Genomic DNA, 23,387 nt, shown 5'->3' with positions numbered 1-23,387 from the left:
GCCTCTGTGGTGCAGGGAAGTGCTTCAGCCTTGCCGCTGAGGGTTCTAGGACTCTTTCAGTGGTATCTTGTTCTTGAATTGTTGTTAGTCTTTCTTTTTGGAACGACTGCCTTTTATGGAAACACAAAAGACTCCAAATAGCCAAAGAAATCTTGAGAAAGAAAAACGGAGCTGGAGGAATCAGGCTCCCGGACTTCAGACTATACTACAAAGCTACAGTAATCAAAACAGTATGGTACTGGCACAGAAAAAGAAATATAGATCAATGGAACAGGATAGAAAGCCCAGAGATAAACCCACACACATATGGTCACCTTATCTTTTATAAAGGAGGCAAGAATATACTGTGGAGAAAAGACAGCCTCTTCAATAAGTGGTGCTGGGAAGACTGGACAGCTACATGTAAAATAATGAAATTAGAACACTCCCTAACACCATACAGAAAAATAAACTCAAAATGGATTAAAGATGTAAATGTAAGGCCAGACACCATCAAGCTCTTATAGGAAAACATAGGCAGAGCATTCTATGACATAAATCACAGCAAGATCCTTTTTGACTCACTTCCTAGAGAAATGGAAATAAAATAAAAAATAAACAAATGGGACCTAATGAAACTTAAAAGCTTTTGCACCGCAAAGGAAACCATAAACAAGATGAAAAGACAACCCTCAGAATGGGAGAAAATGTTTGCAAATGAAGCAACTGACAAAGGATTCTAAGTTTTAAATTTTTACAATTTAATTTTCAAAATTTACTAGAAGCTCATGCATCTCAATATCAAAAAAACAAACAACCCAATCCAAAGATGGGCAGAAGACCTAAATAGACATTTCTCCAAAGAAGATATACAGATTGCCAACAAACCCATGAAAGTATGCTCAACATCACTAATCATTTGAGAAATGCAAACCAAAACTACAATGAGGTATCACCTCACACCAGGCAGAATGGCCATCATCAAAAATCTACAAACAGTAAATGCTGGAGAGGGTGTGGAGAAAATGGAACCCTCTTGCACTGTTGGTGGGAATGTAAATGGATGCAGCCACTATGGAGAACAGTATGGAGGTTCTGTAAAAAACTAAAACTAGAACTACCATACGACCCAGCAATCCCACTACTGGGCATATACCCTGAGCAAAACATAATTTGAAAAGAGTCATGTACCAAAATGTTCATTGCAGCTGTATTTACAATAGCGAGGACATGGAAGCAGCCTAAGTGTCCATCAACAGGTGAATGGATAAAGAAGATGTGGCACATATATACAGTGGAATATTTACTCAGCCATAAAAAGAAACGAAATTGAGTTATTTGTAGTGAGGTGGATGGACCTCGAGTCTGTCATACAGAGTGAAGTAAGTCAGAAAGAGAAAAACAATAAAGACTCAGACCTACTAGAGAATGGACTTGAGGATATGGGGAGGGGGAAGGTTAAGCTGGGATGAAGTGAGAGAGTGGCATGGACATATATACACTACCAAATGTAAAACAGATAGCTAGTGGGAAGCAGCCGCATAGCACAGGGAGATCAGCTCTGTGACCACCTAGAGGGGTGAGATAGGGAGGGTGGAAGGGAGGGAGATGCAAGAGGGAAGATATGGGGACATATGTATATTTATAACTGATTCACTTTGTTATAAAGCAGAAACTAACACACCATTGTAAAGCAATTATACTCCAATGAAGATGTTAAGAAAAAATCAGTGTAACTGTTAGAAAAAGTGTAAAATACAAATGAAAAGAAAATGTTAAAATTCTGATCTATTCTCTTGCAATTTTACTAAATTCTTTACATCAATATAAATTTTAGGTAACTCAAATATTCCTGGGAGGATGCTCTAGATTGGGAATTAAGGCAAATCTTTTTTATTTATTTTTTCTCACAAGGAAAGAGTTTTATTTGAGAACATCGGATACTTTTGAAAGTGTTCCTGCTAAATCCAAAAACACCTGACAGCCCAGCTCCAACACCCACAAACCCACCAACAGCTTCGTTCTGCAGTCGAGATGGGTGTGTTCACGGCTGGCTCCCCTCCCACTGGCGCTCGCCTCCATCCGAGGGCACAACTGAAGTGGCCGCTCAGCTACTCTGGCCCCACACCAACTTTACAGGAGGGGAGAACGGGATCCCTCCTCCCAGCCCAGGGTCCCGGCGGGGGATGCTCACAGGACCACAGGTGAGCTGACGTCACACACAAACACTTTGACCGAAGTCAGCGAGTGCCCGAGGAGTCCCCCTGGCTTCAGTGACAGCACAGCCAGGCTGGGACGGGCTGGCATCCACTGTGTGATCATCTCACCACCCCAGGACAGAACGGTGCCTCTGAAAGAAGTACCGCAGGAATCCTTAACCGCGATCACATTTCTCACACTTTAAAGGGAACAGAATCTCTCTCCCCAAGAACATCAATTTGGACCTTCCTGGCTCGACAGGCTGTCGGGTGAAGGACAGCACACCTGTATGGCAAATCTTAATCTCAAATTTTTAACATCACTATTTATTCATTTTGGTCACGGTTTTTGCTGACATATACAGGAATTATATTTCTGCTGCTCCGGGGTACTATTTAGTCCCTCCCCCAAAATCTACCCTCACTTTTACCCCTTCTTCAAATTAGAAGTTATGACAGAGCTTCTGCACCGACGTTACACTGTTGTTGTTTTTCTAAAAGGGGGTTATAAATTAATCACTAACAATTTCCTTCCATTTTGTTTCATCCATAAAATGTCTACCAAATATTTGTTGAAATCGAAAGTAGTTGGACAATTTTCCCACGTTTCATGAATGATGCATACATTTCCTCATTTTTGTTTTTTCTCTAGAAATTTTGATTTATTTTTGCTAGGGATTAGATATCTCTCAATTAGAAATGTTTAGTAACTCCTCATTAAGGAGTTTTAAATGAAGATTATGACACTCAATAATGTTTTTCCATTAAACAATTTCAAATTTGTGATTTTTCATTAAGCTAAATTAAAGAGTTCCAGTTTTTCATACAATAATATTAAAAGTTGTTATGGGTCATAAAAACTTTAAGAAAGCATACATAAAGCGTATATAAAGAATGTTCTTACACAAATAACTGTGATTAAAAACAATATCCCCATTATGACTACATAGCTATCTCAGTTCTATTAACCAGGTAAAATGTTATCGTCTAGTGCTGCTTTGGAAGGACTAGTGGGCAGACTCTTTTTCTTTTTCAGAACTTCAAAGTAAATAGCACAAAGAATATATAGAGTAATTTAAAGAAGAAAAGATTTGCTTAAGTAAACAGCATGAAGGCTCAGTATGAGAACCTAGTGAATAGCAGCTTGTCAGCATTTGAAAGCAGTGTTTAGTGTTGATTGGGTTATTTATAGATTCTAAAGTCCATTTACATGCTATGAAAAGTACAGGTGTGGAGAGGAAGAATTCCTAAGGTGCCTTTAAGGACCAAGCAAAAGAAAATTACAAGCTTGTGATTCATCCATGTGGATGTAATTGGTGATGGGAAGGATGAGCTATAGATGAGAAAATAAACAGAAGCATCAACGTCATGTTGAGAAATGATCCTGCAGACAATGTGCCAACAGAATAGGAGGCTAAGTAGTGGCAGAGTTTCTGCTATTCCAAAGTCTGTAGGATCAGCGAAGTCGAAAGTGATAACACATCAAGTGAGAGCACAGCCAAGTCACAGAGTTCTTCGCTGCGGCTTTTTATGGTCAAGGTTATTATTTTTTTTAAACTAAAGAATCCCTCTTCAAAAGACATTCTTCTTCTTTCTTTTTTTCTTTGACTTGGGAATAAGAGACTAAAGAAAATCAGGGTTCAGGAATTGCTCTCTCACTGTAAGCCTTAGCACCTGGTTTGGAGCAAAGTATACTAACATTTACTGACTTCAGAGTCAACATTCATTTAAAATGTCAAGAACTGAAGGGACAAAAGTAAATCCAGTTGGATAAAGTGGAAATAAACTGGCCTCTTAATGAATTATATAAAGGATCCAAAATCAGATTAGAAATATGAGTTAAAAACTCACTGAGAAATAATCAGTACTAGAATGATTTGTTTCTCTTGTGTGCTTGTGTTGGAATGACTAAGGCAGCCAAACTTTGGGTACAAAATCAGAAATTTATCTCTTTACCAGTTCTGTAATTCACTAAGGTGAAAGACTCCTCGAAGAATCCATTAGATATTGTCTAACTTAGTGACTTCTTTTTTGACAGGTTTTCCTCTAAATTTAAGCTAGAAAGATGAATGTTCCCTCTTTTAGATATTATAAGGCAATAGATTTTATAATATTTCTTTCTTGTATTTGACTGAGTATCATTTGCGACATTTTTGCTTAATGATATAGTTAAGGTTTAAAATATTTTTAGAGAAATATTTGCAATATGACAATTTACTAATGTGGCTGGTTAATTTTATGTATCAACTTAACTGAGCTAACGGCTGCTCAGAGAGCTGGTAAAATATTATTTCTGAGTGTGTCTGTGACGGTGTTTCTGGAAAAGATTTTCATTTGCATCCGTGACTGATCTTAAATCCGAATCTGGACTCTGTACCCCAACACTGAATTAAACCTCGGAGACAGAGTTTTTGGTGAAGTAGAAAAGAATAGCTTTATTGCTTTGCCTGGCAAACGGGGCCAGTGGGCTAATGCCCTCAGAACTGTGTGTCCAGACCTGGAGTGGGTAGTGGGGAGATTTACAGCCATTTTTCTTCGAAGAGGGCGTGATCAGCTCATGGACCTTCTTCTGATTGGTTGGTGGTGAGGTAAGTAGGAGTCAGCAACGTCAACCTTCTGGTTCCTACCGGTCTGGGGTCTACGTGGTTGTGGGCAGCATACTTCTCCCACCTAGTGGGGTTTTCAGTATTTGAAAAACAGCTCAAAGATATTGTAATGTGTATCCCTTGAGGGGGAACCAGGACCCTGCCTCAAGGCTGCACTATTGTTTCCCGACTGCTCCTCCCTTGTCTCTGCATCCCGTCCCTTCCCTAATTAGCATCTGTTTGAACCTGCCCCTTGGAACTCAGGGAAGGTGAAGGAGGCTGAATGAAGCCTATTTTCTGTAATCAAGAAATAGGGGACACAGAAAGGCTTTTGTGCCCAGGAGCCTCACAGGGTCCTGCTCAGTATCAATATGGGTGGGCATCATGCAATCTATTGAGGGCCCAAATTGAACAAAAAGACAGGAGGGGTTAATTCTCTCTGTTCCTGAGCTGGGACATTCATCCTCTCCCACCCTTGAAGGGCCATTGGACTTGGAGACTTACACTTGCAGCCCTCCTGGTTAACCAGCTTGCAGATAGCATTTGTGGCATATCTCAGCCTCCAAAATTGTATGAGTCAATCCCCGTAATAAATCTCCTCTGATATATATCTATATATATACACTATTTGTCTGTTTCTCTGGAGAACCCTGACTAAAACACCTCACTTTTTGTAACTCCTTCTCACTCGTCTTTGGAACCATGTATACTAATGGACACAATAACTGTTAATGTGAACTTCTGGGATTTTAGATGAGAGAAAGACCTTTCTTTAGAAATACTTTTTAACTCACCAGTAAGTGTAGGGAGTATAAAACCAAGTTTTATGTGACTACTGTGATAAAACTAGTTTATATACCAAACCAGGAGACAGAGAAAATTGAAGACAGCGGAAGGAGGAGGAAGAATATCTAAAGTGGCATCTGCTGGAGAGAAAGCAAATACTTCAGTTTCTAAGAATCCCAAATTCAGGAAAGAGGAAAGATCATATTATTATATGGTGGCTACTTTACTCCTCTGATTTTAGTATTTCTTGGAAGATTGTCTAAAAATTAAGTGGAAAGTAGATAGATCTAAAAGTTGTAGTCCTTTGGCCATCATATTTTGGGAATATATTTATAGTAGAATAGAATACAAACTTAAAAAATAGAATTGTTCAATTTTGCAAGTCAATAAGGACTAGAATGCTAAGTAAGGGATTGTTGGTGAGTATATTTTATTGATAAATTAAAAGAAAATCCTTATTTAAATTTCTTCTCATAGTGTTCATGATCTTGGCTTTGCCAGTGATAAATACAAATAATTATTATTTCAGTGCTCTTGGCCATATATATAACCAAACCTAAAAAATGACATAGAAAATCATACTTACTGTCAAGATTGCTAAGAATGAATTGGTTCAAAAGCAGATAACTTTGTTTGAGCTATAGGGCAACAAACAACTTAGGTAAGAAATAAATAACCTGCATGTGTATTTTAAGAGATGTAAAATTTTGGGTAAATTCAAGAATACTATAATATAAACCCTTACAATTCATCAGTTTTTTTTGGTCACACTAATTTATTTTTTAAAGTAAAATATACTAGCAAGCTTGATGACATGTATCCCTTCAGAATAAATTTTCATTCCCCACTTTTTTCTGAAATCGTGACTGAGGTTTTCACCAAAAGAATCTTTGTAAAATGCTCCTTAATTTGCAGCATATTATTATTTAAAAAATGCAACAGGATGTTTGGTTGCTACATGTCCAAAATAAAACCTTTTAAATCATTTTCATTTATTAAAATGACATTCTAGGAAGAGGGTATAGGCATACATTTCCCTATCTCTTCCATTTTGTACAATTAAAACCTTTGCATATTTTATATAAAATAAGCATGAGAATACTCTGAAGCACTGGTCCCCAAGTTTTTTGGCACCAGGGTCTGGTTTCACGGAAGACAATTGTTCCCCGGATGGGGGGAGTGGTGATGGTTCAGCGGTAATGCGAGCGATGGGGAGGGAAGGGGAGTGACAGTTGAAGCAGATAAATGGAATATTCGTAAATGGAATATTTCCTGCCCTATCAATAAACAAAGGATGTCACAGTCACCAATGATTGCAGCCCTCCAATGTGAGCTCGTGAGGAAACGCAGGGCTGAAAAGAATACCTGCCATCTAGCAGCCATCAGACTGCAGCCACTCCCTGCGGTGAGCGCTGAGGACACTCAGGATGTAAAAATACAGGCCCCAGATAGCTGAGGTGCATATCAAAGGATTGATTTCAGTGAGCCCAGACCCTAACATCTTCCCATACACAGAAAAGCACTACATTTCTTAACGTGAGATATCTGGTTCTCTTGATTTAACAATAATCTTTTGATGTTCCCAGTTACCTGTTGCAAAACTCCTATCTATCCTGGCTGCTCGCCTCACCTCCTCGGAGCAGCTTCTCAGAGTTATCTGAAACGCTGTTTCCCGGGCTGCAGTCCTCATTATGCCCCCAAATAAAACTTAACTTGCAACTCTCACATCGTGCGTATGTTTTTTTTAAGTCAATAAAGTTTTGCTCACTTACCCGCTGCTCACCTCCTGCCATGTGGCCCAGTTCCTGACAGGCCACGGACCGGTATTGGTCCACGGCCTGGGGGTTGGGGACCCCTGCTCTGAAGGACAGAGAGAAGGTAGACCCGCCAGATGCGCTCAAAATTACTGCAGATAAATAAAAATGGAATTCTAGAAAATGTTCAGGTAACTCAAAAGAAAGCAAGAAAAATGATAACACAGAAATGAAGAAAGGGGAAAGAAAAAGAAAACAAAATGGCAGATGTAAGCCTTGACACATCAATACTTATATTGAATTAAGTGGTCAATATAAACCAAGAAGACAGAGATGTCAGAGTGAACTAAAAACCATGACCCATGTACATGCTGACTAAAAGAAAGTAACTTTAACTGTAACAGTATAGGCAGGTTGAAAGCAAAAGGATGGAAAAAAAGATATATCTTGCAAATTTTAATCAAAAGAGAGAAGGAATGACTATATTAATATCACATAAATTAGACTTCAGAGGAAAGAAAATTATGAGACAGAGAAAGATATTATATATGGTAAAAGAGTCAGTCCACCAAAAATATGTGGCAGTCCTAAATATGTATGTACCAAACAATAAACTGCAGAAAACAATGGAACTGAAAGGAGAAATAGGCCAATCCGTAATTATAGGTGGGGACTGAAATACCCCTCTCTCAGTAACTGATAGAACAATTCGACAGAAAATCTGTAAGGGTACAGAGGAACTCAACAATATCATTGAACCACCAGGGTTTAACTGACATCTTATAAAATACACCATTCAACGGTGGAATATAATTTTTTCCAGATGCCCATGAATATAAGCAAAAATTTCCTAGTAAAATATTAGCAAATAGATTTAAATAATGTATAAAAAGAATTATACATTAAGACCAAGCAGAGTTTATTCCAGGGATGCAAACCTGGCTCAATATTAGAAAATCAATCCGTATAATCCACCATGTTAACAGGCTAAATAATAGAAGTCAGATAATCATATCAATCAGTATAGAAAGAGCATCAGACAAAATTGTACACATTTTCTTGATAAAAATTCTCAGAAAAGTAGGAATAGCAGAGAACTTCCTTAACTTGATAAAGAACATCTATGACTTCTTATAGACAGCACTGTGTTTAATGGGAAATATTGAATGCTTTCCCCCTAAATATCCGGAACAAGGCAAGGATATCTGTTCTTACTACTCTGAGTCAACATAGATCTCACGTTTTTTTGTTTTGTTTTGTGTTTTTGCGGTACGCGGCCTCTCCCTGTCGTGGCCTCTCCTGTTGCGGAGCACAGGCTCCGGACGCGCAGGCTCAGCAGCCATGGCTCACGGGCCCAGCCGCTCTGCGGCACGTGGGATCTTCCCGGACCGGGGCACAAACCCGTGTCCCCTGCATCGGCAGGCGGACTCTCAACCGCTGCGCCACCAGGGAAGCCCGACATAGATCTCATGTTTAGGCAAAGAGTTCTTTGACTCGACACCAAAAGCATAGCTATAAAAAACCCATATGTCCTTTACTGTGTGAATAACTATACAATAACAAACTGTAGTACTTTCATACTATGGAGTTCTACTTAGCAGCGAAAGGACTACTGTTTAACCCAATAACCTGGATAAATTTCCGGAGAATTATGCTGAATTAAAAAAAAAAACCCAATTCCAAAGGATTATGTACTGTATGATTCCATTGATATAACATTCTTGAAATCACAAAATTATGAAAGTGAAGAACAGATTTGTGGCTACCATGGAATAAGGAGGGGATGGAGACAGGAAGGAAATGGACATAAAAGGGTAACATGAGGGATCTTTGTGGTGATTGAAATGTTCTGTATCTTGACCGTATCGATGTCAATACCCTGGTTGTGATGTTGTATTACAGTTTTGCCAGATCTTTGAGGGATACTGGGAAAATGGTACATGGGGTTGTTCTGTACTATTTTCCTACCATTGCATGTAAATCTACAGTTATTTTAAATTTAATGAAAAAAAAGACATACTACCTGCTCTGTCAAATTGATCTGTGTCCTAAAGTTTTTCATATTACTATTATTATTTTATTCTACTTTTGCTAGAAAGACATGCATTGAGAAGCATAAATAAGCTTTGTTTTTCACACACAAAGTTTTTTTTTTTACGGCAAAATTTTGAAAAACTGCTAAATACATTTTATAATACTAGAACCCCAAACTATATAATTGTGAAATATGTAGAATTGAAGTGATAAGATATTTGACATTTTTCTTCAAAATTTTCAACTAAAAATGCAAAGAATAAAATTGTGGTAAAATCTTGAGAATTATCAAATCAGCCGTATGAGTGTATAGTTCATTATACAATTCTTTCTGCTTTGAGCACTTATGAGAGTTTTCACACAAAAAATGGTAAATAGTAAAATGTGGAGGATTTAGCTCACTTCAAATTCCTGGGGATTGTGTAAGTTATGCATCTATGTATAAGTTATGATGCTGAATGTCAAGGTCATTTTTGTGCTACACATCTCAAAACATGTTTGGATGTTGTATGGGTATGACGGTCATAACAATGGTTGTTTATATTTTTGGAATTTAATGGATAAGGAGAGAAATGAAGAGCTCAAGATATATGCTTCTCTCTTTTACGTGTTCAGTTCCTTAAAATTTAAGAGTTTATAAAGAAAAGTTTAAGTAGGTATATATTAAAACTCATGATGTTTTAATTACTATTATGTCTTGATAGTATATTAATAACGTTAAATTCATGTCTTAACTACTGGTATTGCCATGTAAGCAGCAAAGGATGTTTTAGAAATAGCACTGCCTGTTGTTTCCACTTCTAAATATTCATTTCATTCCTGCGTTCCCCTGATTTCCTGCTGATATACACAGCTGCCAGCCAAGGATTTTCAATGCCATACGAACGTTGAAATATGTTAAACTATTCAATCTGTTCTTTAATTTAATTAGATGAAATTCTAACTACAATAGAACGATGAGTTTAATTTTCTCCCTTCTGGTGTCTAAAACAGACTCTTGTCTTGGGACTCTGCAAACAGAGAACTCACTGGCGTTCTGCTTTGTGATTACTATGTACTTTGGGGACAAGCTGGCCTATTTGTGAAAGTGCACGTTTGATCAGCTGACTAGAATAAGATTTCTTATTAGTAGCAATTACGTGTTATCTGGAATTTGAGCTCTGGGTAACTATTCCAGCTCGTTGACCTTGCTTCCAAGCATTTCTTCCTGCACCTCATCTCAACACTTCAATAATCACATCACACCCAGAATAATAGTTTTAACCATCCCACTCTCAGACCACTAATCTTTGGCTTTCTAACTCATGGAGTAAGTCACCTTAACCCTACATTTAAACAATTTCTCATCCATCAGGATCATCAATCTATTTATCCTCTTACTTTTCATTGTCTTCCACCCCTTCAGACAGAGGGTTTCTTTGCTGTCTAGGCAGTTCAGATTTCATGAACCATCGCTAAACTTATCTCATTCCCCTCTCTCCTACCTGTTTGAATCACTTTGAAGGTCCTACATTAAACAAAAGGAGATCTTTGTATAGCTGCTGCTCTAATGCTGTACCCAATGTGGTTGAAGAAAATATACCCACACTGAATGGACTCAGATTGAATTATGATCACAAATCTTAGCTCTTAGCCTTCTGTAGCAATTTGAAACATCCCCAATTTACTCCCCAACTTGACAGAACATTATTTTATAAATTCTCTCTACTCAAACCTCTGACATTCCTTTCTCCTTCCTCTACTCTCAAGTTACAACCTTTCCCAATCAACAAAATTCAGAAATATTTTTTTGATGCTAGGCACTGTCCTAAACTCCTAGAACACGTAAGTGAACAAACGAGGCACATTCCTTCTTCATAGATCTTATGTCTAAGAAATATAACAAACAATAAGCATGTTAAGTTTTACAGTAACGTAAAGGTATTGTCAGAGAGGGGTAAATTTCCCCCTCTACCCCTCTTGAGTTCTTGTGGCTGGACTAGTAATAAAATGGACACAAGACAGATTAACAGGAGAAAAAGAAACAAACTTTAATTCATGCACTTGGAGGTCTCATAGAAATGGGACCTAAGAAGTGTTCAAAGCAGGCAGCTTTTATATTTTTTAGACAAAGAAGCAATATGTGAGGAATTGACAGTACAAAAAAACTTAGGTTTTAGGTGCTCAATTAGTGAAGAATCTAACCATAGCTCGGGTTTGAGTTAGTAAATTAACCAAGTAACAAGGTTTGTTTATACAGACTTCTCAGCCAAATTCCCTATCTCTGGAGATAACTGTCCTTCTATCTCCAGATTCAGGGAGTGTACTTTTTACAGGAGACATTGCTTTCAGGGAGACAGAGAGGAGGGTCAGAGCATCCCTCTTGCACTGGCCATTTCTTAAGTAACTTTAACTCAGAATAATCAGTATGCCATTTGAGTATATATGGGGTGGCCTGCCCTGAACCCCAACAGTATTTATCTAGTCCCATGGTTTTAAATAGTAACTAATGGCATCTAAATTTATATATGCAATTCAAATTTCTCCCTTAAGCTCCAAATTCATATATATATATGAATATATACATATGAAGTTATATATATATATAACTTCATTCTCAACATTACCGCTTTGATATCCAAAAGATGTCTTAAATTTAACTTCTTCAAAACAGATATTTTGCTAATAAGGTACTCGTAGCACAGTCAATATCGCATAACTGTGCATATATTTAGAAAAAACAAATGTGACGGGACTTTCCTGGCAGTCCAGTGGTTAAGACTCCGTGTTCCCAATACAGGGGGGTTCAATCCGTGGTTGGGGAGCTACCAATAAGATCCCACCTACTGCACAAGTAGCAAAAAAAGAAAAAAAGAGAAAAAATAGCTAATCATCAATAGACAAGTATGAATTGAGAGCCTTTGGTGTTGGTGCAACATACAAGTCTCCTCAGAGCCTCTTGACTTTGTGTATATGCGAGAACCTCAGATTCATAGCTCACTCCGGCCATCTCCATGATGGATTCACTGTCTGTAGGCTTATGAGAGGCTGCCACGCCCAGAGCCCTTGGCTACTCCCATTTCTTCTGACTTCGATGATCTTGCCACATTACAGGGCGCAGGATCTGGCTGCCTGAGGAGCTTGTGAAGGACTGGAGGATGCAAACTCAGAAGCACAGGGTAATTACTTCCTTTGGGGCCAACTTTGATAACTGACAAAAAGGGGTTCAAAGGGGACCAAGTAGATACATTCCTTATCCTTTCTCCCTATAATGGTTTGTTTCCAGGCAGTCCTTGTGGAGATGCCCCACGTAACTGAGCTCTTAGCTAGGAGTTAAGAGCAGGTGCCCCTGCTGGTTGAATAGCTGTGTCTACAGCTCATTGTGAAGCAGTAACCAGCACGGGATCACATCGCCTTGCATTGCGTCCTATCCTTCCAAGCCCCATGTCTTTTGTTCCTCCCTCTATTCCTTGGAGTTGCACTCCTTAATAAAAAAAAAAAAAAAAAAAAAAAACACATTTTTGAGATATTAAATGCTGTGTTTACTTCGTTAGCAAAAATATCACATAGTTAAAATTTGGAACTCAATAGTGTGTTAAAGATTAAACAACTCGTTTTACAAATGAGCAAACTGAGGCCCACAGAAACTGCATGATTTACTCAGAGAGTTTAGTTTCTGAAAACTGAGGGCTTTATTTCTTGTTTCTGTAGGAAAAAATAATTTCACTAGAGCATGAACTTGTAAGACTCTTGAGATACATAAACAGTTTGGATAGTATAACTTTGCTATTCTACACAAGACTATCAGAAAGTGTCTTTGACCACGGTAAAGCCAATCCATCATCAGGTAAAAACATGATCATTATATGTTTAGATTTTGTGCATTGAGACCCAGATCTTGATTCAAATAAGTTAGTTATTTCAAACCAAAAGCAAAATTTTCAGTACTTATTCAGGTAACCATGTGTATATAGATGTTAATTCATCTTTTGATATAAAAGATTGCTTTTGAAAATGTTGAATGCACTGCTATTTCGTTTCTCCTAATCTGAAATTGTTGAAGGAAAAAGAATAAACACCAGAGTCTTCCTTATAGGCACAATTATGTATAACTTAATATCTGGGTTTTTCAAGGTCTTTTAAAAAATATGTGTGGGTGACCAGCATTCTTATCATCTAAATTATTCAGCTTTACTTAAACTATATATATTTAAGTCAAATGGACAACAAAAGCCTATGTCAACATATAGACATTTATTTACTAGTTGCCATACTCTATAGAAGGAATAAAGTGCAATCAATAGCACTGATTTCTAAATAAATGGGCTTACAAGGGCTGAGGCATGTAGAGCTTTTATTACAAATACAACTATGTTAGTGAGTTGCTTATCTAGACCCATTGAGTGTACCTCTACTACGTATTCCTTCTCCCTATTACCTCAAATCTCTGCTAAGCCAAATGCAGAGAGATGAAAATATCTTCTAGCCAAAATGGTATCAGGGAGTGATTTTAACCAGGGGCACCACTTTGAGAGTAGTGACCTTTACAAACTAGGCTAAAGATTTTAAATTTGAAGATGCTTTTAGAGAAAGGTTGAGATGCTTAAAATCAAAGAAAGGTGATTAATACCAGTGTTATACCAAAGTTGTCCAAAGATGGAATGGACAGCTTTATAAATCTGAGAGCTCTCTTTACTAGAAGTAAGTTGGATAATTAATTGATAATGATGTTGTGGAGGAGAGTTAAACATTGATCAATGGATTAGACCGATATTTTCTTCCAGTCTTGATTTTTAATTTCACCTAGAGATGCATTCTTTTACCTGGAGATGTATCATTATATGTTCAGTCATCATAATCAGCAGATATTATAGTAACCAACAGTAAGGACATCTAAGTGTTTATAATGCATTTTACCTACATTTCTTTTCACAGTGACTTGTGGTCTGTTAATTATTCTCGTTAATGTTTAGCACCAAAGTTTTTAAACATCTATAATTTTAAACAAAATTTGAATTCCAAAATTAAAATGCTGGAGTAAAGGCATCTCTAAATCATTTTCTTTATTTCCTTTTAGTTATTTTTCTTTTAAACATATTTATTTTATATTCTGAATTTGAGGCTTTTATTGTCTGAGGTTCTTAAGAGTCCAAATTTGCTGTTGGTTGATTCCCCTGACTATGGCTCATGGAGTTTTGTTCGAGGATTTTTTTTTAATCAATTTATTTTATTTATTTAGTTTTGGCTGTGTTGGGTCTTCTTTGCTGTGCACAGGCTTTCTCTAGTTGTGGAGAGCAGGGGCTACTCTTCATTGTGGTGCGCAGGCTTCTCACTACAGTGGCTTCTCTTGTCGTGGAGCAGGGGCTCTAGACGCACAGCCTTCAGTCGTTGTGGTGCACAGGCTCAGTAGTTGTGGCTCATGGGCTCTAGAGCACATCAGTAGTTGTGGTGCATGGGCTTAGCTGCTCCGCGGCATGTGGGTTCTTCCCAGACCAGGGCTCGAACCTGTGTCCCCTGCATTGGCAGGGGGATTCTCAACCACTACACCACCAGGGAAGCCCAAGAAGAATCTTTTCATCAAACATTACCAAGACAACTGGATTTCCACATGCAAAAGAATGAAGTCCATCTCCTCCCTCACATCCTACAAGAAAATTTAACTCAAAATGAATTATGGGGGCTTCCCTGGTGGCGCAGTGGTTGAGAGTCCGCCTGCCGATGCAGGGGACATGGGTTCGTGCCCTGGTCCAGGAGGATCCCACATGCCGTGGAGCGGCTGGGCCCGTGAGCCATGGCCACTGAGCCTGCACGTCCGGAGCCTGTGCTCCGCAGCAGGAGAGGCCACAGCAGTGAGAGGCCCGCATACTGCAAAAAAAAAAAAAAAAAAAGAAAGAATTATAGACTTAAAAGTAATGTATAAAACTATAAAACTTATAAAAGAAAATATAGGAGAAAATCTTTGTGACCTTGGGTTAGAAAAAGCCTTCCTAGAGATGACATCAGAAAAATAAGCAACAAAGAAAATTAGATAAATTAGACTTTATTAAAAGTAAAAGCTTTTGTGCTTCAAATAATACCATTAAGAATATAAAAGGACAACATACAGAATGGGAGAAAATATTTGCAAATCATCTGTCTCATTTGTTTCTGGACTTGTATATGAAATATATAAAGAAATCCTATAACTCCATAATAAAGCAAATCACTCAACTAAAAAATGGGTGAAGGATCTGAATACACATCTCTCCAAAGAAGATATACAGCTGACCAATAAAAACATGAAAAGATGCTTAATGTTATTAATCATTAAGCAAACGCAGATCAAAATAATGAGATACTACTTGGTAAAGACTAGGATGGTTATAAACGAAAAGAGAGCCAATAACAAGTGTTGACAAGGATGTGGATAAATTGGAATTCTGATACATTGCTGGTGGAAATACGAAATAGTGTAGTCACTTTGGAAAACAGTATGGCATTGCCTTAAAAGGTTAAATATAGAGTTATGATATAGCACAGCAATTCCACTCCTAGATAATACACCCAAGAGAATGGAAACAAAACACAAAAAATTTTACAGGAATGTTTACAGCAGCATTTTGCATAATAGCCAAAATACAAATACAACCCAAATGTTCATCAGTTGATGCATAGATCAACACAATGTGGAGTAGCCATACAATGTTATTCAACAATAAAAATGAATGAAGTACTGTTACATGTAAGAACATTGATGAGCCTTGAAAATATTATGCTAAATGAAAGAAGCCAGTCATAAAAGACTGTATTTTGCAGTCTCATTTATGTGAAATGTTCAAATAGGTAAATATAAAGAGAGGTAGCAGATTAATCATTGTCTGGGGCTAGGGGTATTGAGGACAAATGGGGAATAACTGCTGATGTGTTTCAGGGTTTCTTTTGAGGGTAATTAAAATACTCTACAATTGATGTGAATGTACTAAAACCCAGTAAGTTGTACACTTGAAATGAGTAAATTGTATGGTATGTGAAATTATATCACAATAAAGCTGTTAAAATTATTTTGGGAAGCTTATGTTAAATCTTTTATGCTTGTTTTTTTTTTTTTTTTTTTTTTTGCAGTACATGGGCCTCTCACTGTTGTGGCCTCTCCCGCTGTGGAGCACAGGCTCTGGACGCCCAGGCCCAGCGGCCATGGCTCACGGGCCCAGCCGCTCCGCGGCATGTGGGATCTTCCCGGACCGGGGCATGAACCCTCATCCCCTGCATAGGCAGGCAGACTCTCAACCATTGCGCCACCAGGGAAGCCCTATGCTTGTTTTATATAAAATTTAATAAAAAAGATTTTCTTAAGACAAAGGAGAAAATAGTATAAATTTCTAAACTTAAAACTGCCAAGAATTTAAAATGTATCTTACAAACATAAAATATGACCAGTACAGTCACTGTGGCGATATCTTCACCCTGCATAACTTAATTTTCAAATATTTATACATTCATTAAAATGCAAGAGAGTTGAATCAATATGTGGAAACACTTTAAACTCTTTAGAGAATTTCTATCTTATAAATCTTCCACAATGTTCAGTCTCAAGTAACTGCCTCAGAAAATAATCTTTGAAAAGTGCTTCTGTTATGATAATTTCTAGTAGAAAGTAAATTTCCATTCCATTGAGTTTATGATGTTCATGTAATTAAAATACAACTGATTGCTCTGAGAAACTATTACATTTCTGAGGTTTGAGGAACAATAAGAAATGTAACATTATCAATGCACTCATGGTTTTAAATGAGTACCAAGTGAAAATACATTAATATTTTTAGCTGGAAATGTGTTAATTACTCACTGATGTTGTAGTGTCAAAAAGAAGAATTTGACTCTTAACCAAAAGGAATTCACATTTGAAAGATAATTTCAGCTGAAATTGAAACGTTAAATAGAAATAAGTACACCGTGAAGTCAAATGACAGGCAGTCATTTACAGAGTCACTGCCAGATTCAGGACTTGATTCCTGGACCTGAATGGCTATTGCCGAAGGTTTCGGGAACGTCATTGAGTCCGATTCTCTCCGGCTCAGAATGTTTGCCCTCAGACTCAGAGAGAAGGAACGATGGAGGAAAACCATTGGAGGCTTTAACTCTTCCCTGGGAATCTGGGTGTGTATTCAACATTTAAAGAAATGTTGATGAGCACCGTGTACCAGGCATTATGCAGGATTCTGGCAGTATAAAGCAGTCATGACTTCTAGGAGCTCTTAGACTATTTCAAAGAGAGATCAGAGCAGTATCAGGACCAAATCAGGTGGGTCCTTGTAAGCTCCCATTAGGACTTTCTCTGAAGGAAATGAGGAGCCATTGCAGGGTTGTCAGCAGAGAAGTAATATTATCTGTCTTTCACGTGCACGGAGACCGGGCTGCTCAACTGAGAACACACTGTAGAGAAGCAGGGATCATGCAAGGGGGCTGTTACAGTTATCGAAGTGAGAGATGGTGCGGCCTTGGCCAAAGGGTTAGCTAGAGAGGTGGCTTGCAGAGATATGGATTTCTATACCCTGTATCATGACATATCTACAGTCTGATCTATTTAGGTTCCGGATACAAAGAGAGATGGGAAGGCCACTGCCAAGCAGCGAACAGGGTCGGGGAGTCCATTCCTGCAGCTCAGTTTCAGAATACAGGGGCAGGAAGCCAACCGAGAGACAGCAAGCACAGGTGGCACAGCTGAAGTGTGCTGGGGTGCAAATAACAACTTCCAGACGTCCAGAGGCTCCAAGAAGAGGAGACAGGGTAATGGAGAAAGTGATGAGCCAAGAAATGGTAGGGACTCCTGACATCTAGTTTCCATGGGAACATTTAGTCCAATTCACCAGTCTGGGAAACAAGAGTGCCTGTGGGTCATAAAGACTAAGAGGGGTTGATGACACATCTTAGGAATAATGCGTAACTACAACCCGCCCCCCCCTCCCCACTGCCCCCAGCTCTCTCCCAACAGACACAGCATTCTTTCCAGGAACCACAGGAAACCAGGTCGACAGAGACCACCATTCCAAGGAACTTGCTGGGTCACTGAGGTATAGAATAACAGATTTATTATTTTTCGGCGTGCTAACTGTTCCTTAAGCTATTGTATTTTTAATGAAGAATCTCAAAACCGTACAGTTTGAAATCACATCTGCAGGTACTCAATAGTCCAGGAAATCAGGTTATATTGTCCAGTCATTTATACAGTCAGCACTTTTGAGCATATATAATGTATGCCTGACATTGTGCTGTGGGTAGAGAATGAAAAGAATAATCACAAAACTCAGACCCTGCTCTTGAGGAGTGCAGAGTTAAACTATGAAGACACATTAAATGGCATATATTCAAAGTGGAAACTAAGTCTCCCAGTCTATGTCTGGGCAAAATTCATCCTTGGTTTGGTATTTGGTATATATAAGATTATAGTTTGCAGTAGGAGAGGAGGGTGGCCCAAAAAATCATTTGAAACAAATAATTTTTGAAATAAAGTAATCATGGGAGGGAAATATCAATGCCTAAACGAAGGGATGGCAAATGTTTTCCCCCTGAACTTTGAAAAGTACTTCATAAATGAAGGAAGGATTTGGAAAAAGAATCTAAAAAATTAAAAGAGGGAAAAGACTTAGGACAATTAACTTTCTGTTTTAAAGATCACCTAAATTTAGATTTTAGGCATCACAGCTAGTATCTTGAACCAAAAGACACAGAGGCCTGAACAACTATGGCCAATTAATTATTCCAGGGACATTTGTCCTGCAAGTACATTGTTCATACCTGCCTCTGGAGAGTGTGGTAGGAAGAAAAATGGCCTCCCAAAGATGTACACGTTCTCATCCATGGAACTAGTGAATATGTTATTCTACATGGCAAGAGCTAATAAACTTGCAGATGGAATTAAGGTTGCTAATCAGCTGACCTTAAAACAAAGTATCCTGAATTATCCAGGTGGGCCTAATGTAATCACAAGTGTCTCTAAAAGATGGAAGAGGGAAGCAGAAGAATGTGTAAGAATAATGCAATGTGCTGGCCATGAAGGTGAACAGCTTCTAGAAGCTGCTTTACTCCAAGACCCTCCAGAAGGAATGCGGCCCTGCTTACACCTTGATTTTAGCTCAGTGAGAGCCATTTTGGACTTCTCCAGAGCTGTCAGAGAATAAACTTGCATTGTTTTAAGCTGCAAAACTGTGGTAATTTATTACAGCAGTGACAGGAAATTAACACAGATAGCACGTGAAACTGACTGTTATATACCTCCACTTCCGCTCCCTTCACCCCACCCTGAATGCATAGTATTTCTGATCAAAACTTATCCCCAGCTTTGTATCTCCAGTATCCAGCATGGTGCCTGGTACACAGTAGACACTTGGAAAATATTTGTTGAATCAATAAATAAATGAGAGACTATTCCATCTTTACTTTAGTTGTTCACTTCAAGTTTATGTTTTTCTACTATGTACTTTTTTTTATGACCTCATACTTTGGAATTCACAGTGATTCCACTGACAGACAAAACAGAGCAGCTAATTTGGAGGTTTCATATTGGTAATCAGATATTTAAGTGGATATCCATTAGCAGTTCACTTCCCTGCTGCCTTGCTTTTCTCATTCTTACATTTGAGGACGAAGTTCAGCTCTTGTAAATCACTCCAGTTGCCATTTTAAAAGACCCTAACAGAGTGAATGGTCCTGGAACATAAGCCTTGAGTATACAGTCTGAAACAAAAGCCTGTGAAAACCTGCAGAAAGCCCGAGCAGAAAACCTGAGGGGCTCTAATTTGGAGTTATAAATCTCGACATTTTCTTTTTCCTTTCTCCACCAAACTGTTCAGCTCCAACTCAACGGTTTTCAGTTATTACTACTTATAATCGTATATCTGCAGGGGCCCCTCCCTCCTACAGTCACATTGAAACACCTTGTCTCACAGGTAAATGGGGCTGTGAAAATTGATGTTGCATCCATGTTAGCTGCTTTTCATCTAAAATTATTCATACACTGAGAAAACTCACTCTGTTTACTAATCACTGACATGGAATTATTCATAATAAAAATAATTCTGAGTACTTTGAACATTTAACACCTTATTCAAAGCATTTCACACACTTAAGAAAAATATTTTTCATCAGAAAATAGAGAAAAACCTCACAAAAAGAATCTCATAATCCCACTACATTATTTTGTTATGTAAGGAACCACTTTTTAAGTTTGGTGCTCATCCTTTCTGACTTTCTTCCCATTTCAAGATTTTAGCCAATTATCTTCAAAGTGTGCCTCAAGGTTGGCATGTAATTTGAAATTACTGCATTGAAAACACTTCAAGGATGGAAGTCACAACTGAAAGGGTAAATGCTAGATTCATGTTGAGAAAAACCAAAGTGGCCTTCGGCAGCTAGGAACTTGCCAGGTCCTGTCAGCCATGCTTTGGTAATATGAGGAGCCTGGCACCCCTTAGCTGGTCCCTGGTGTTCTCCTGTTAAATGTCAACAATTTTCAGAACACCAACATCAGAGGAGGCCACTCTGTGACCATGTTGGATCAAGACAAAAATAAGACCACTCTGTAATTATGTATGAACACTTAAGAAAAAAAATTTCCAAGGTACAAAAATTCCTCTGTCTTCTCTGATATTACTAAATATAGCTTCTTTTTCTTTCTTTCTTTTTTTTTTTTTTTTAAGCTGTACGTGGGCCTCTCACTGTTGTGGCCTCTCCCGCTGCGGAGCACAGGCTCCGGACACGCAGGCTCAGCGGCCATGGCTCACGGGCCCAGCCGCTCCGCGGCATGTGGGATCCTCCCGGACCGGGGCACGAACCCGTGTCCCCTGCATCGGCAGGTGGACTCTCAACCACTGCGCCACCAGGGAAGCCCAACATTGCTTCTTCACTAGAATGAGTTTCTTCATTCTAGTCTACCCTCATTCAAGATAAGATTTATTGAGATACCCAGTTAAAGAATCATCTCTGCTTTCTGACAATGCCTGATACAGAGTGAAGCCTTGCTTCCTTAAATCCTCCATAAAGCCACCTAACCAAAGCCCAGATCCTCCACTGAGTAAGTCCTTCTTAATACCCTGTTACTGTGATGTCTTGCATTTCACCTGTACTGTGTATTTTCTGTCATTGCTGTTAACAGTCAACCCAATTCACTCGACTACACGTGTGTTTCTGGTGGCCTTTGGTCAGAGAGCACTGACATTTCAGAGAAGAATGCCAAATAGATCCTAAACCTGTTATTCAAATTTTGTATATGCTATTTAAAGACACTGAAATTTTCTGAGAATTTACAGTGTCTAGCTTAATTCTAGGTGGTGAGGATCCTGCAGTGAAAGTGAAAACGTTCTAGCTCTTATGGTCTTTATACAGTATTGGGTTTGACAGTCATGTTTTAAAGAGGTTAAATGTTTCCCCAAAATATGGAGGAAAATCCATTTGTATGTAACAAGTTTTTCTTCCAGATACTTGTGTGTAATTTTCTCCATGTAGCTCTGTTCTTAGGCTTTCTTAACAAAGAAATCTACATTAGGAAAAAAATTACCCTACAACATACACATGGTTGTACAGAGAAGTTATAAGCCAGATGTGCTTTAAAGAAAGTAACTGTATGTGTTCTGTATGACAATGCACTGATGTGCTTATTTTTATCTGTAGAACTGTGTCCTGCTTTTGCTGTTCAAAAAGAGATTTTCTTGTAAATTCTCTAAGGTCTTCATCATCTAAGCATCTAAGTATCAAACATTGGTAAGTATTGGTAATTTGGTCATCTTCAGTATCTGAACTCTGCAGCCTTTTAGATATGGATTGATTTTTTTAAAAGATATTTACTGTTCTCCAATGTTGTAATTTTTATTGTCCTTCAAATTATATAAGAGACTTCTTAGGAGTATAAACTAGGCCTATTGCTTTACAGAGTGAATAGGGTTTAGCGCTTTCATGTTAGCAATTTGTTCACTGTTTTTATCATTGATAAATGAAAAACAGATTACCTAGAAGTACACTAGGTACTTTTCAATAGCATGGTGACAGTGCCATATTTCAATATATAATTTTATCTGAGGATAACATAGTGTTAAAAAATATGGAACAATAATGTTACGTATCATTTCGGAAGCATGCTCTTTAACCAAGATAGATTAGTGGGAAAAAATGTAATTAATAACCCAAAGATCCTTTCTCCCTGTCCCAATTTGTTTGTTTATTTCCAAGTCATACCACCAGGTGATATTGGGGTCATTGGAGTCTCATTGGAATATAGTTGTCCTGAATTTACAGCGTGGGGCTGATAAAATGGACGCTCTGTTGAACACCTTTTACCATGTAATCCATTAATTTTGTCCAATCCATCAACATTTTACCTTATGATTATACCAAATGTAAAGAAGTACACCTTGGTTAGGAAGTTGGAGTCCGTCAAACAGAAAACAAGCAGCTGGTGTGCAACACATGTTGATCTTTCACAAAATAGCTTTGGTCTGACTCAGAACAGGATAGGATTTTCAAACCATTTTCCTTTAAACATTCTATTTAGAATTTGGTGTACTTCTAGGTAGGCTGTTCTTCATTTACCAACGATAAAAACAGTGAACAAATTAATTGCTAACATGAAAGCGCTATAATCTCTCATAATTATACTGATTTTAAAAGTCCCTGTGGGTGGACTGTTATTAAGTATTGGCACAATTTGTTCCTGAGTAGGTGGCAGTGCTGTGCCTGATGTATCAGGAAATAAGACTAGATCCAAACTAATGCAAGAAGCATTTTCTTTATCAAAATGTATGTAAGCATTTAGGAAAACGAGCTGCATTGTCAGACTTGCTCTTAGGCTAAAAATCAGAACTTCTCAGCCCATGCAGGAATAAAGCCTTTTATGATCTTGTGTCTGTCTGCCTCCACGGATTCTCAATTCTCACACGATGTTGTAGCTGTCTTCCCTGACCACTTTCCCAGGCTTCAGGATTATTAGTATTTTTCTTCTTAGCCAGGACAGCTTCCTCCCCGGTTCTCCCCATCTTGAAAGAGGTTATCCTACTTATGTTTCCAGATTCTGGTCCAGTATCATCTCTCCTAGGAAGCCTTCC

Source organism: Phocoena phocoena, chromosome 18 (assembly GCF_963924675.1).
Source record: "Phocoena phocoena chromosome 18, mPhoPho1.1, whole genome shotgun sequence".
Taxonomy (NCBI): Eukaryota; Metazoa; Chordata; class Mammalia; order Artiodactyla; family Phocoenidae; genus Phocoena; species Phocoena phocoena.
The sequence above is the reverse complement of the archived record's forward strand: the minus strand, read 5'-3'. Positions refer to the sequence as shown.